The sequence below is a fragment of the Pseudorca crassidens genome, chromosome 3 (genome assembly GCF_039906515.1).
Source record: "Pseudorca crassidens isolate mPseCra1 chromosome 3, mPseCra1.hap1, whole genome shotgun sequence".
Classification (NCBI taxonomy): Eukaryota; Metazoa; Chordata; class Mammalia; order Artiodactyla; family Delphinidae; genus Pseudorca; species Pseudorca crassidens.
Genome location: NC_090298.1, coordinates 161931935 through 161944111, shown reverse-complemented (window position 1 = coordinate 161944111; position 12177 = coordinate 161931935). Strand labels below are relative to the sequence as shown.

Here is a 12177-nt window from a genome sequence, read left to right as displayed (position 1 = left end):
GCCTAGAGCCCATGCTCCACAACAACAGAAGCCACCGTAATGAGAAGTCCACTCACCACAACAGAGTCGCCCCCGCTTGCCGCAACTAGAGAAAGCCCGCGCGCAGCAACAAAGACCCAACACAGCCAAAAATAAATAAATAAATTTATAAAAAGAAAAAAAAATTACCACAAACTGTGTGGCTTAAAAGAACAGAACTTTAGTCTTTCACAGTTCTGGAGGCCAGAAGTCTGAAACCAAGCTGTCAACAGGCCTGTGCTCCCTACACAGGCTCCGAGGGAAAATCCTTCCTTGTTTCTTCCAGCTTCTGGTATTCACTGGCATTCCTTGGCTTGTGGCTGCATCACTCTGCCTCCATCTTTACATGGCCTAATCCTCTTCTCTTCTCTGTGTATCTCTAATACTTGTCATTGGATTTAGGGCCCACCCTAAATCCAAGGTGATCTCATCTCAAGATCCTTGTGTTAATTACATCTGCAAAGACCCCTTTTCCAAATAAGGTCACATTCACAGGTTCCAGGGATTGGGACTTGGACATATCTCTTAGTGGAAGTACAGGGAGAGCACCATTCAGCCCATTCATTACAGGGTGCTTGGCAAAGTAATATATCCATTAAACCATGCCAGTTGACGTGATCAGCAAGCACATGTGTGAGGCAGAAGGGGACAGGGGAGTTTGAATGCTGTCAATGGTTAAAAGAAAAAAATTACACACTTTATTCCAGTAGAATTTGTAGAAACTAGCTCACAGTCACATTCTGAGGAGTAACACCTTATTTCAAGTTAAGCACACAAAGATCAAGGCATTTTTTGTGGAAATGTGCTAAGTTAAACAGTGCTCTCCAAACAAAGTTCTCCTTTCAGGTTAAAGCAAATCACAGTGCAGCTAAGCAACACTGAAACAAGCTCAGAGTCACATAGTGCAAAAAAAAAATATTGTGTTATTTCAGCTTAGAATAAATGAAGAAGAATCAATGCATTGAGAAAATGTGCTGTATTAGACTTCTCTTGAGAAAGAAAACCAATAAGATGTATGCGTGTAAAGATAGATCCATACCTATCTACATAGATGATACATACATACATACAAACAGAGAGAGAGAGAGATTGACTGATGTTGAGGTATTAGTTCACATGATTGTGGAGGTTGACAGGTACAAAATCTGCAGGGCAGTCTGGCAGGTGGAAGACTCAGGGAAGAGTTGATGTTGTAGCTTGAGTCCAAAGGCAGTCTGGAGACAGAATTCCTTCTTCCCTGGAGGAGGTCAGTCTTTTTTCTCTTAAGTCCTTCAACTGATTGGATGCGGCCCACTCACATTATGGAGGATAGTCTACTTTACTTGAAGTCCACTGATCTAAATGTTAATTACATCTAAAAAATATCTTCACAGCAAGGTCTAAACTAGTGTTTGACCAAATATCTAGGTATCGTAGCCTAGCCAGGTTGACCCATGAAATTATGCATCACACATGCTCCGAGTTATAAAGAGCCCACAAAACTAAAATATTATTTTGACTTAGAGACTTAGAACAAATGAAGATGAACCAATGTATTATTTGTGAAAAGGAAGAGTCACACAATCATGCAAAACTAACATCAAATTAGAACAAATGAAAACGACCGTAACTGTAATTGTGAAAATGAACATGCAGCCACACTCAGAGGGTCGTGGAGAAGTCGCCTGGGCACAGCTGCAGTCCTACATGGACGCTGATAGTCAAAGGAGCCACCAAAAAATATTTCTAAGTCCCCCTCCAGTAGCAGCAGCCAGCACAGGCCAGGCTGTGATAACCTGGGAAGGTGCCCTGGGCTTAGTGGCAGTGCAGGTGGGGCCCAATTGCTGGATAGGCTTCCCCAAAATTTTTCTAAGTCTCCCACTGGAGGCTAGGACTGGCCCAGGTTATGCAGGAAAGCCTAAGAAGGGAGTCCCAGGCCTGGCCATAGTCTTGCATGGGGCCTGAATATGTGGAGAATCTCCCAGAAAGGTTTTTAAAGAGGGAAACTGGTGAAGGGCATTCTGGGTTCATCTCCAGCCCTGTGTCAGACAAAAATTTTCTAGGTCACCCTCCCAACCAGGGAGGCTCTAGGAGGGTATCCTGGGTCTGCCCACAGCTGAAACTAAGGACAATTATCATTCATAATAGCCAAAAGATGAAAACAGCCCAACTGTCCATCAACTAATGAATGGAAAAACTAAATGCAGTCCATCCATACAATGGAATATTATTCAGCCATAAAAAGGAATGAAGTACTGATTCATGCTACAATGTAAGTGAGCCTTGAAATCACTACACTAAGCAGTGATGGTTGCACACATCTATGAATGTACTAAAACCATCGATTCGTCACTTTAAATGGGGAATTGTACAGTATGTGAAATATGTCTTAATAAAGCTGTCGTTGGGTTTTCCAGTTTCTGCATGTAAGTTTGGAAGTCACCACTCTGTCCTAACAAATAAAAAGATGAACAGACTGAAACGTCAACAACTCTTCTAGGATCTGGAAGGACAAACCACTGCCCCCAAGACTGGGGAGACAAACAAGTAAATACAGGGAGTCACAGCTTATCAGAGCAGAGACTCATCAGCAGAAACTGCTGCAGGAACCAGTGCCAAAATAGGAAAACTTGAACTGTAATTAATGAGTTGCTGGAGGCTCAGTGTGGACAAGTGTGACAATTTAAAACTCCAAGAAGACCCAGTCATAGAGGAGCCTCCACAATTTTTTGAGATTCACTTCCAGAAGCTTGATAGAAAATATCAGAAAAATCTCCTTGTGCTTCTGGCAGCGAGAAGGGAAAAGGAACCATTTGATAAATGCCAGAGCACTCTGTTCTTCACAAATCCTGCCATCAGGGGAAACTAGTTGACCAGAGCCTAACCTGCTGGGTTATTAGCAGTCTAACTGACCTGGGTAAAGGGAAATACCCAGCTCCAGTCAGCTCTAGCCATTATCTCCCACCTAAGGGAGTTCACAGTCTAGAGGCTCAGGCTCACTAAAACACTGAGACCTACTCTCAGCTCCATAAAATACTTCCCCATCCCCCCACATCTCACCACCACATGACTAAAGCCCTATTTACCATAGTCCCTTTTACCCAGTACATTATGTCTGGCTAAGAAAAAATTACAAGAGGGACTTCCCTGGTGGTCCAGTCGTTAAGACTCTGTGCTTCCACTGCAGGGGGTACGGGTTTGATCTCTGGTCCTGAACAAAGATCCCTCAGGCCGAGTGGACGCAGACAAAAAAGAAAAGAAAAGAAAAGAAAAAATTACAAGATATACTAAAAAGCAAAAAACACAGTTGGAAGAGACAGAGCAAGTATCAGAACCAGACATGACAGGAATGTGGGAATTGTCAGACCAGGAACTTAAAACAGCCATGATAAATGCAGTAAGGGCTTTTTTTTACTCTTTTTTTTTTTTTTGCGGTACGCGGGCCTCTCACTGTTGTGGCCTCTCCCGTTGCGGAGCAACAGGCTCTGGACGCGCAGGCTCAGCGGCCATGGCTCACGGGCCTAGCCGCTCCGCGGCATGTGGGATCTTCCCGGACCGGGGCACGAACCCGCGTCCCCTTCATCGGCAGGCGGACTCTCAACCACTGCACCACCAGGGAAGCCCGTGCAGCAGTAAGGGCTTTGATAGATAAAATAGTGTGGACAAAGAATGTCGCCTGCCATTTCAGTAAACAAAGGATGCTGAGGCCATCAAGGCTTCAGCCTCTGCAGCCATCTCCAACGGTGGGATTCAGGATCGAGAAAAACAGGATACTGGCCATAGATAGTTAAGGTGGCCATAGATAGTTAATTATTCAAAGGAATAATTTTAATAATCCCAGACTCTTGTACCTTCCCATATACAAAAGCACTAAATTCATTAACTTGAAATGTCTGCTTTTCTTTAATTAACAGTAATCTTTTTTAAATTAATAGACTTTATTTTTTTAGAGAGGTGTTAGATTTACAGAAACAAGAGTAATCTTTTGATGTTCCGACTACATGGGATTTTTTTTTTGCAAAAACTCCTACATATCCTGGCTCCTCCTTACCTCTTCAGAACAGTCCCTCAGAGCTTTCTGAAAGGCTGTCTCCTGGGCTTAAGTCCTTAGTATGTCTGCTGAACAAAACATAATTCTCAACTTTTAGGTTGTGCATTTTTTTTCAGTCAACAACAACATGCAAGACGGTCAATGCAAGCAGAGAGATGGAAATACTAAGATAGAACCAAAGGTAAGTGCTAGAGATTGTTGACCTAAACAAAGAGGTAAACTGAGGCAAGTTCCAAAAGACGAGTTTATTCAGGAATAGTTAGAGGAACTGCAATTCAGGACAAGCAAACTGTAGCAAGCTACAGGCAAGTCCATTCAGGGTTTGGGGCAGGTTGTATTTATGGGCAGGGAAGGTAAAGAGAGGATAGTTCAGTTAGTCAGTTAAAATAAAAACCAGAGACCACCAGCCTTAGGAAAATTTCCTAAGCAGACAAAATCGATCCAGTCACACAAACAAAGCTCAATTTAGCCCACTTTGTGAGATCAACCTTGACATCTCCTGGGTCATCTCCCATTCACGCCTCTGACAAAACTTTCCAAAGTCAATATGAGACAACCTCTGATCAATCCTACATCATCTGAGAAAATTCCAATGCTATCATTTTGTGTAAATCAGGAATTTTACTGGAAATCAGTCTCTTAGTCCTTAAGTTTTGTCTTCCTGAGGGCATGTGTGTGAGATTCTCCACTTTATATCCTCTGTTTCTATTTTAGATTGAAATTCTGTCACAAGATCAAAAACAATGTAACAGGGCTTCCCTGGTGGCGCAGTGGTTAAGAATCCACCTGCAAATGCAGGGGACACGGGTTTGAGCCCTGGTCCGGGAAGATCCCCCATGCCGCGGAGCAACTAAGCCCGTGTGCCACAGCTACTGATCCTGCGCTCTAGAGCCCACGAGCCACTGCTACTGAGCCCGTGCGCCACAACTACTGAGCCTGTGCTCTAGAACCCGTGCTCCACAACAAGAGAAGCCACCGCAATAAGAAGCCCGTGCACCGCAACGAAGAGTAGCCGCTGCTCGCCGCAACTAGAGGAAGCTGGCGCACAGCAATGAAGACCCAACGCAGCCAAAAATAAATAAAAAGAAAAAAGCAGAAAAAGAATTTTCTCTCATACAAGGTAACTTATCCACTGCCTAGGCTATCAGCAGATTTCTCAGTAGAAACCTTGCAGGCCAGGATAAAACGGTATGATACATTCAAAGCACTGAAAAAAAACACTGCTAACAAGAATATTTTGCCCAGAAAAGTCGTCCTTCAAAAATGAAAGCTAAATAAAGACTTCCCCAAACAAAGAAAAGCTGAAGGAGTTCAGAGCACTAGACCTTTCTAACCAAAAGTTCTGAAATGAGTTCTTCAAGCTGAAACAAAAGGATGCTAATTAGTAATATAAAAACACATGAAAATGTAAAATACACCAATAGAGGTAAGTATATAGTCTTATTCAGAATACTCTAAAACTGTAATGTGATGGTGTGTCAACCACTTAACCCTAATATGAAGGTTAAAGAAAAAAAGTACTAAGAAATAGCTAGCTACTGCTACAATAAGTTATTAATGGATACACAATATAAAGAGATGTAAATTGTGACACCAAAAACATAAAATGGAGGAGAGTAAAGGGTAGATCTTTTGTTTGTAATCAAAGTTAAGTTGTTATCAGCTTAAAATAGACTGTTACGTAAGATGTTTCAAGGAAGCCACAGGGTAAACATAAAACAAAACCTATAGTAGATACACACAAGATAAAGAGAAGGGAATCAAAGCACACTACTACAGAAAATCATCAATTCACATAGGAAAACAGCAATAGAGGGGAAAAAACTACAAATAGCCAGAAAACAATTATTAAGACAGCATTAGTCTATGGTCTGCCGTGGCTTGCATTTCCTGAATTGCAATTCCAATGGCTATTCCCAAATAAACTTGCTTTTGCTTGTTTAAAAAAAAAATGACATTAGTAAGGCCATATTGATGGCATCACCTATCAATAATTACTTTAAATACAAATGGATTAAATTCTCCAATCAAAAGACACAGAGTGGTAGTATGAATTAAAAAAAAAAAAAGATTCAGGGCTTCCCTGGTGGCGCAGTGGTTGGGAGTCCGCCTGCCGATGCAGGGGACGCGGGTTCGTGCCCCGGTCCGGGAAGATCCCACATGCCGCGGAGCGGCTGGGCCCGTGAGCCATGGCCGCCGAGCCTGCGCGTCCGGAGCCTGTGCTCCGCAACGGGAGAGGCCACAACAGTGAGAGGCCCGCGTACTGCAAAAAAAAAAAAAAAAGATTCAAACTATATGCTTCCTACAAGAGACTCACTTTAGCTTTAAGAACACACATAGGCCCAAAGTGAAGGGATGAGACAAGATATTCCATGCAAATGGAGACCAAAAGTGAGTAGGGGTAGCTACACTTATATCAGACAAAATAGCCTTTAAGTCAAATAATGTAACAAGAGACAAAGAAGGCCATTGTATAATGATAAAGGGGTCAATTTATCAAGAGGATATAAAACCTGTAAATATATATGCACCCAACATTGGAACACATAAATATTAAGTAAATATTAAATGTTTAATAAATATTAAAACAAATACTAACAGATCTGAAGGAAAAAATAGACAACAATTCAGTAACAGTAGGGGACTTCAACACCCCCACTTTCACAATGGACAGATCAGCCAGACAGAAAATCAATAAGGAAACACTGGACTTTGTGATATTGTGTTTTATAATAAGAAATGTAAAGTTGGCCTTTGTCTTATTTCTGGCACAGAGCTCCTAAAATCCTTGGAATTTTCTAAGTTGTAAGAGCCATAAAGGTGTGTTAATATTCATTAAAAAACCCATTCAACCACACCTGAGTCTGTTAATGAGGTGACTTCTTGACCACACCTAAGGATGAGGGATGGTTGCCAGGGGAACCAACCATGTTATTGGAGGGTTGGAACTTTCAGTCCCATCCTCCTTAACCTCAAGGGAAGGGAGAGGAGCTGGAAGTTGAATTGATCACCAACAGCCAATGATTTAATGAATCATTCCTATGTAATGAAGCCTCCATCAAAACCCAAAAGGATGGGTTTGGAGAGCTTCCAGGTTGGTGAACATTTGGAAGTGCTGAGAGAGTGGCAAACTGGGAGAGGGCACGGAAACTCCAAGCCCTTTCCCCATAACTTACCTGTGCATCTCTTCCATCTGGCTGTTCTTTAGTTATATCCTTTTATAATAAGCTGGTAATCTACTAATTTAAATGTTTCTCTGAGTTCTGTGAGCCACCCTAGAAAATTAACTGAACCTGAGGAGGGGAATCATAGGAACCTCTGATCTATAGCTGATCAATCAGAAGCACAGGTAACAAACTAGACTTTTGATTGGCATTTGAAGTGGGAGGTGGGCAGCCTTATAAGACCAAGCCCTTATCCTGTGGGATCTGATGCTATCTCCAGGTAGACAGTGTCAGAACTGAGTTGAATTGTAGTACACACAGCTGGTGTCAGAGAAACACTTGGTGCTGGGGAAAAAACCTGCACATCAAAATTGGTTGCATAACCATTACTTGAATTATATTTTAGGCCAAATAGACCTAAAAGACATATACAGTACTTTCCATGCAAGAGCAGCAGAATACACATTCTCCTCAAACCCTCATGAAACATTCTCCAGGATAGATCATACGTTACACCACAAAACAAATCTTAGCAAGTTTTAAAAGAGTGAAATCACACCAAGTATTATTTCTGAACACAATGATATGAAAGTAGAAATCAATAGCAAGAGAAAAACTGGAAATTCACAAATATGGGAAACTCAACAACACACTCCTGAATAACCAATAGGTCAAAGAAGAAATAAAAAAGGAAAATTTTTTAAATCTTGAAACAAACAAAAATGGAAACACAACATACCAAAACTTATAGGATGTTGCAAAAGCAGTGCTAAGAAAGAAGTTTACATTGTGTTGTGTTGCTCCCAGCCTACCGATAGTGATGCTATCAGCTAGGTACACCTGAGGCACTCGCCCTGGCCCATATTACCCTTAGTGAGCCACACACACATTTCTCCAGCCAATGTTGTGGCTGGAGCAGCCCTTGGTTCTTATTATGATTGCAGGAAAAAACCGTCAGGGAATTTGAGGAACAAGATTTATTACTCACAGGTCCTGGAGCACACAAAGCATACCCCAGGGCTACACAGTGAGTTCAGAGGTAGAAAGAAAGAAAGAGAGAGAGAGAGAGAAAAGACCTAGGACTCTGTCTTTATTAGGATCCAAAACTGGTGTGTCTAGAGTTTTGTAGGTTCATGTTATTGGTTACTATAAAGCTTAAGAGAGACATTCCTTCTCAAAAAAAAAAATGGTTCTGAAGAAGCTGGGGGCAGGAAAGAATAAAGACGCAGACATAGAGAATGGACTTGAGGACACGAGGAGGGGGAAGGGTAAACTGGGACGAAGTGAGAGCGTGGCATGGACATATACGCACTGCCAAATGTAAAATAGATAGCTAGTGGGAAGCAGCCACATAGCACAGGGAGATCAGCTCTGTGCTTTGTGTCCACCTAGAGGGGTGGGATAGGGAGGGTGGGAGGGAGACACAAGGGGGAGGAGATATGGGGTTATATGTATATGTATAGCTGATTCACTTTGTTATACAGCAGAAACTAACACACCATTGTAGAGCAATTACACTCCAATAAAGATGTTAAAAAAAAAAAGAGGGGCTTTCCTGGCTGTCCAGTGGTTAAGACTCTGCACTTCCACAGCAAGGGGCACAGATTGGATCCCTGGTCGGGTGAACTAAAATCCCACATGCCGCACAGTGCAGCCAATAAATAAATAAAGCTTAAGAGCAGGAATTAGGGCATAGGAAGGGAGAAGCAGGATCACTCAAATGGTCAGTTATCCAGGTTACCCAGGGCTTTCTGAAAGAGGGACCTTCATGGGAAGGGGGTGGCCTAATTCCTTATCTGATTATTTTGCTAGTAGTTGTACCATACAGCTGCCAAGATGTTTATTCAAGATGGATGTCTTTTGAAATGGATGCCTTGACAATCAAAAGCTTAATGTCAGGCACTAATATAGCTATAAGTGCCTACATTTTTTAAAAATCTCAAATAAATGACCTAACTTTTCACCTCAAGGAATTAGAAAAAGAAGAACAAACTAAATGCAAAGTCAGCAGAAGGAAGGAAATAACAAAGATCAGAGGAGAAATAAATGAAATAGAGATTAGAAAAACAACAGAAAAAAAAAATAGGACTTCCCTGGAGGCGCAGTGGTTAAGAATCTGCCTGCCAATGCAGGGCACATGGGTTTGAGCCCTGGTTGGGGAAGATCCCACATGACGCGGAGCAACTAAGCCCGTGCGCCACAACTACTGAGCCTGTGCTCTAGAGCCCGTGAGCCACAACTACTGAGCCTGTGAGCCACAACTACTGAGCCTGCGTGCCACAACTACTGAAGCCTGTGCGCCTAGAGCCCGTGTTCCGCAACAAGACAAGCCACCGCAATGAGAAGTCTGTGCACTGCAACAAAGAGTCGCCCCCGCTTGCTGCAACTAGAGAAAGCCCGTGAGCAGCAACGAAGATCCAATGCAGCCAAAAATTAATTAATTAATTTTAAAAAAATAACTAGCATCTTAAAAAAAAAATGAGCTGAAGACCTGAATAGACATTTTTGCAAAGTCATATAAATGGCCAACAGGTACATGAAAAGGTGTTCAACATCTAATTATCAACGAAATGCATAAAATGCATAAAAAAACCATAATGAGTTATAACCTCACCCCTAGAATGGCTATTACCAAAAAGACAAGAGAGGGGCTTCCCTGCTGGCGCAGTGGTTGAGCGTCCGCCTGCCGATAGGGGACGCGGGTTCGTGCCCCGGTCCGGGAAGATCCCACATGCCGTGGAGCGGCTGGGCCCGTGAGCCATGGCCGCTGAGCCTGCACGTCCGGAGCCTGTGCTCCGCAACGGGAGAGGCCACAACAGTGAGAGGCCCGCGTACCGGAAAAAAAAAAAAAAAAGACAAGAGATATCAAAGGCTGGTGAGGATGTGGAGAAGATTGTGCACTATTGGTGGGAATGTAAACTGGTGCAGCCACTATGGAAAACAGCATGGAGTTTCCTCAAAGAATTAAAAATAGAGCTACCGTATGATCCAGCAATCATACTTCTGGGTATACATCCAAAGCAAAAGAAATCACTATCTCTAAGGAAATGAAATCAGTATCTCATAGAGATATCTGCACTCCCATGTGCATTGCAGCATTATTCACAATAGGCAAGACATGGAAACAACCAAAGTGTTCATTGACCAATATATGGATAAAGAAAATGTGAGATATATACATATTATAAATATATCTGTATATATTTATAAAACATATATATTACAAATACATATATCAGTAAAATGTGATATATACATACACATTACTCAGCCATAAAAAAAGAAGGAAATCCTGCCATTTGAGAAAACATGGATGGACCTTGAGGGTATTATGGTAAGTGAAAGAGTCAGACAGAGAAAGACAAATACTGCATGATCACATGATTTATATGTGGAACCTAAAAACATGGAACTCAGAGAGAGTAGAATGGTGGTTGCCAGGACTGAGGGGTGGGGGAAATGGAGAGATGTTGGCCAAAGGGTACAAACTTCCAGATACAAGATGAATATGTTCTGGGGATGTAACATACCGCATGGTGACTATAGTTAACAATACTGTACTGTATACTTGAAAGTTGCTAAGAGAGTAGATCTTAAATGTTCTCACCACATACACACACACACAGGTAACTATGTGAGGTGATGGAGGTGTTAACTAACTTATTGTGGTAATCATTTTGCAATATATATGTGTATTAAATCATGTTGCACACCTTAAACTTACACAATGTTGTACGTCTATTATGTCTCAATAAAGCTAGAACACTTGAAAGAAAGGAAGAAAAAAAGAAATGTATGTCACCATGTTGCCATTTTAAAAACCTGTACATGGGCGTGTACACAACTTTATTCATAATTGGCAAAACTTGGAAGCAACCAAGATGTCCTTGAGTAGGGGAATGGATAAACTGCGGTACCTCTGGATAATGGAATATTATTCAGTGCTAAGAAGAAATGAGCTATCAAGCCATGAAAAGACACTGAGGAACCTTAAATGCAGCACTAAGTGAAGAAGTCAGCCTGAAAAGGCTACATATTGCATGATTCCAACTATATGATATTCTGGAAAAGAAAACACTATGGAGACAGTTGTGACAAAAACTCATACAGCAAAACAATGACTCATTTTTTGAAATAAGACTGCTTTGGAATTCAACATGTCACCAGGAAGGGGCAAATTAAATGGGACATTCTGTTTCCTTCCTAAACATGTAACTATTTGGAATCCAACTGTGATTTCACAACTTTATGCTTTAAAACCATTCTCCCTGAGCAAGGGAGCCTTAACTTATGATGATAAGTTAACATTGGAATGTGCTTCGGGAATGTTCAAAAATGAAAACATCTTGGACACCGATAGCAGCATATAAATTTATAGATGCAAAGACCTGATTGACAAATAGTTGGTCTACAAAACAAACCTGTTTTGGAGAGCTAGATACGAATCCCTACAAGTCAAAAAGCTTGTTGTTGCTAGTTAGTAAAATCCATGCTGAAAGGCTTTAGTTGGGAGGCTATTTACCTTGATGTCTTCACATTGGAATGACACCAATAATCAGAGTAGGGAGTTCCCTGGCAGTCCAGTGGTTAGGACTCCATGCCTGAGTTCAGTTCCTGGTCCGGGAACTAAGATCCTTCAAGCCGCAGGATGCGGCCAATAAATAAATAAATTTTTTTTGAAAAAAGAGAATCAGAGTAATTGTGGGCCCGCTAAGAGCAGGGAATCAAGTCAACGTGATGTCATCTTTGTGTTAGTTTTATCACCACATAAAAGAGAAAGATGTTCTAAAGGTTGCAGTCCATTCAAAGAAGTATTTTTGGAAAAGAAAACAAAGTAAAAATATCCTACTGTGTAAAATGGGACAGAAAGAAATGCCACGTTATTTTTATTAAATATAGAATATTATCTAAGTCCTGTTGCATTTATGTTCTCCTTTTGCAGTCTTACATGTATATACCTCAAGA

At 41.5% G+C, this 12177-nt stretch overlaps 1 long non-coding RNA gene across 1 annotated transcript in view; it reads right to left on the bottom strand.

The window, feature by feature from the left end:
* LOC137222333 (uncharacterized) overlaps positions 1-12177 on the bottom strand; it is a 93008-nt gene that overhangs the window by 80185 nt on the left and 646 nt on the right. The gene's annotated exons all lie outside the window — the stretch shown is intronic.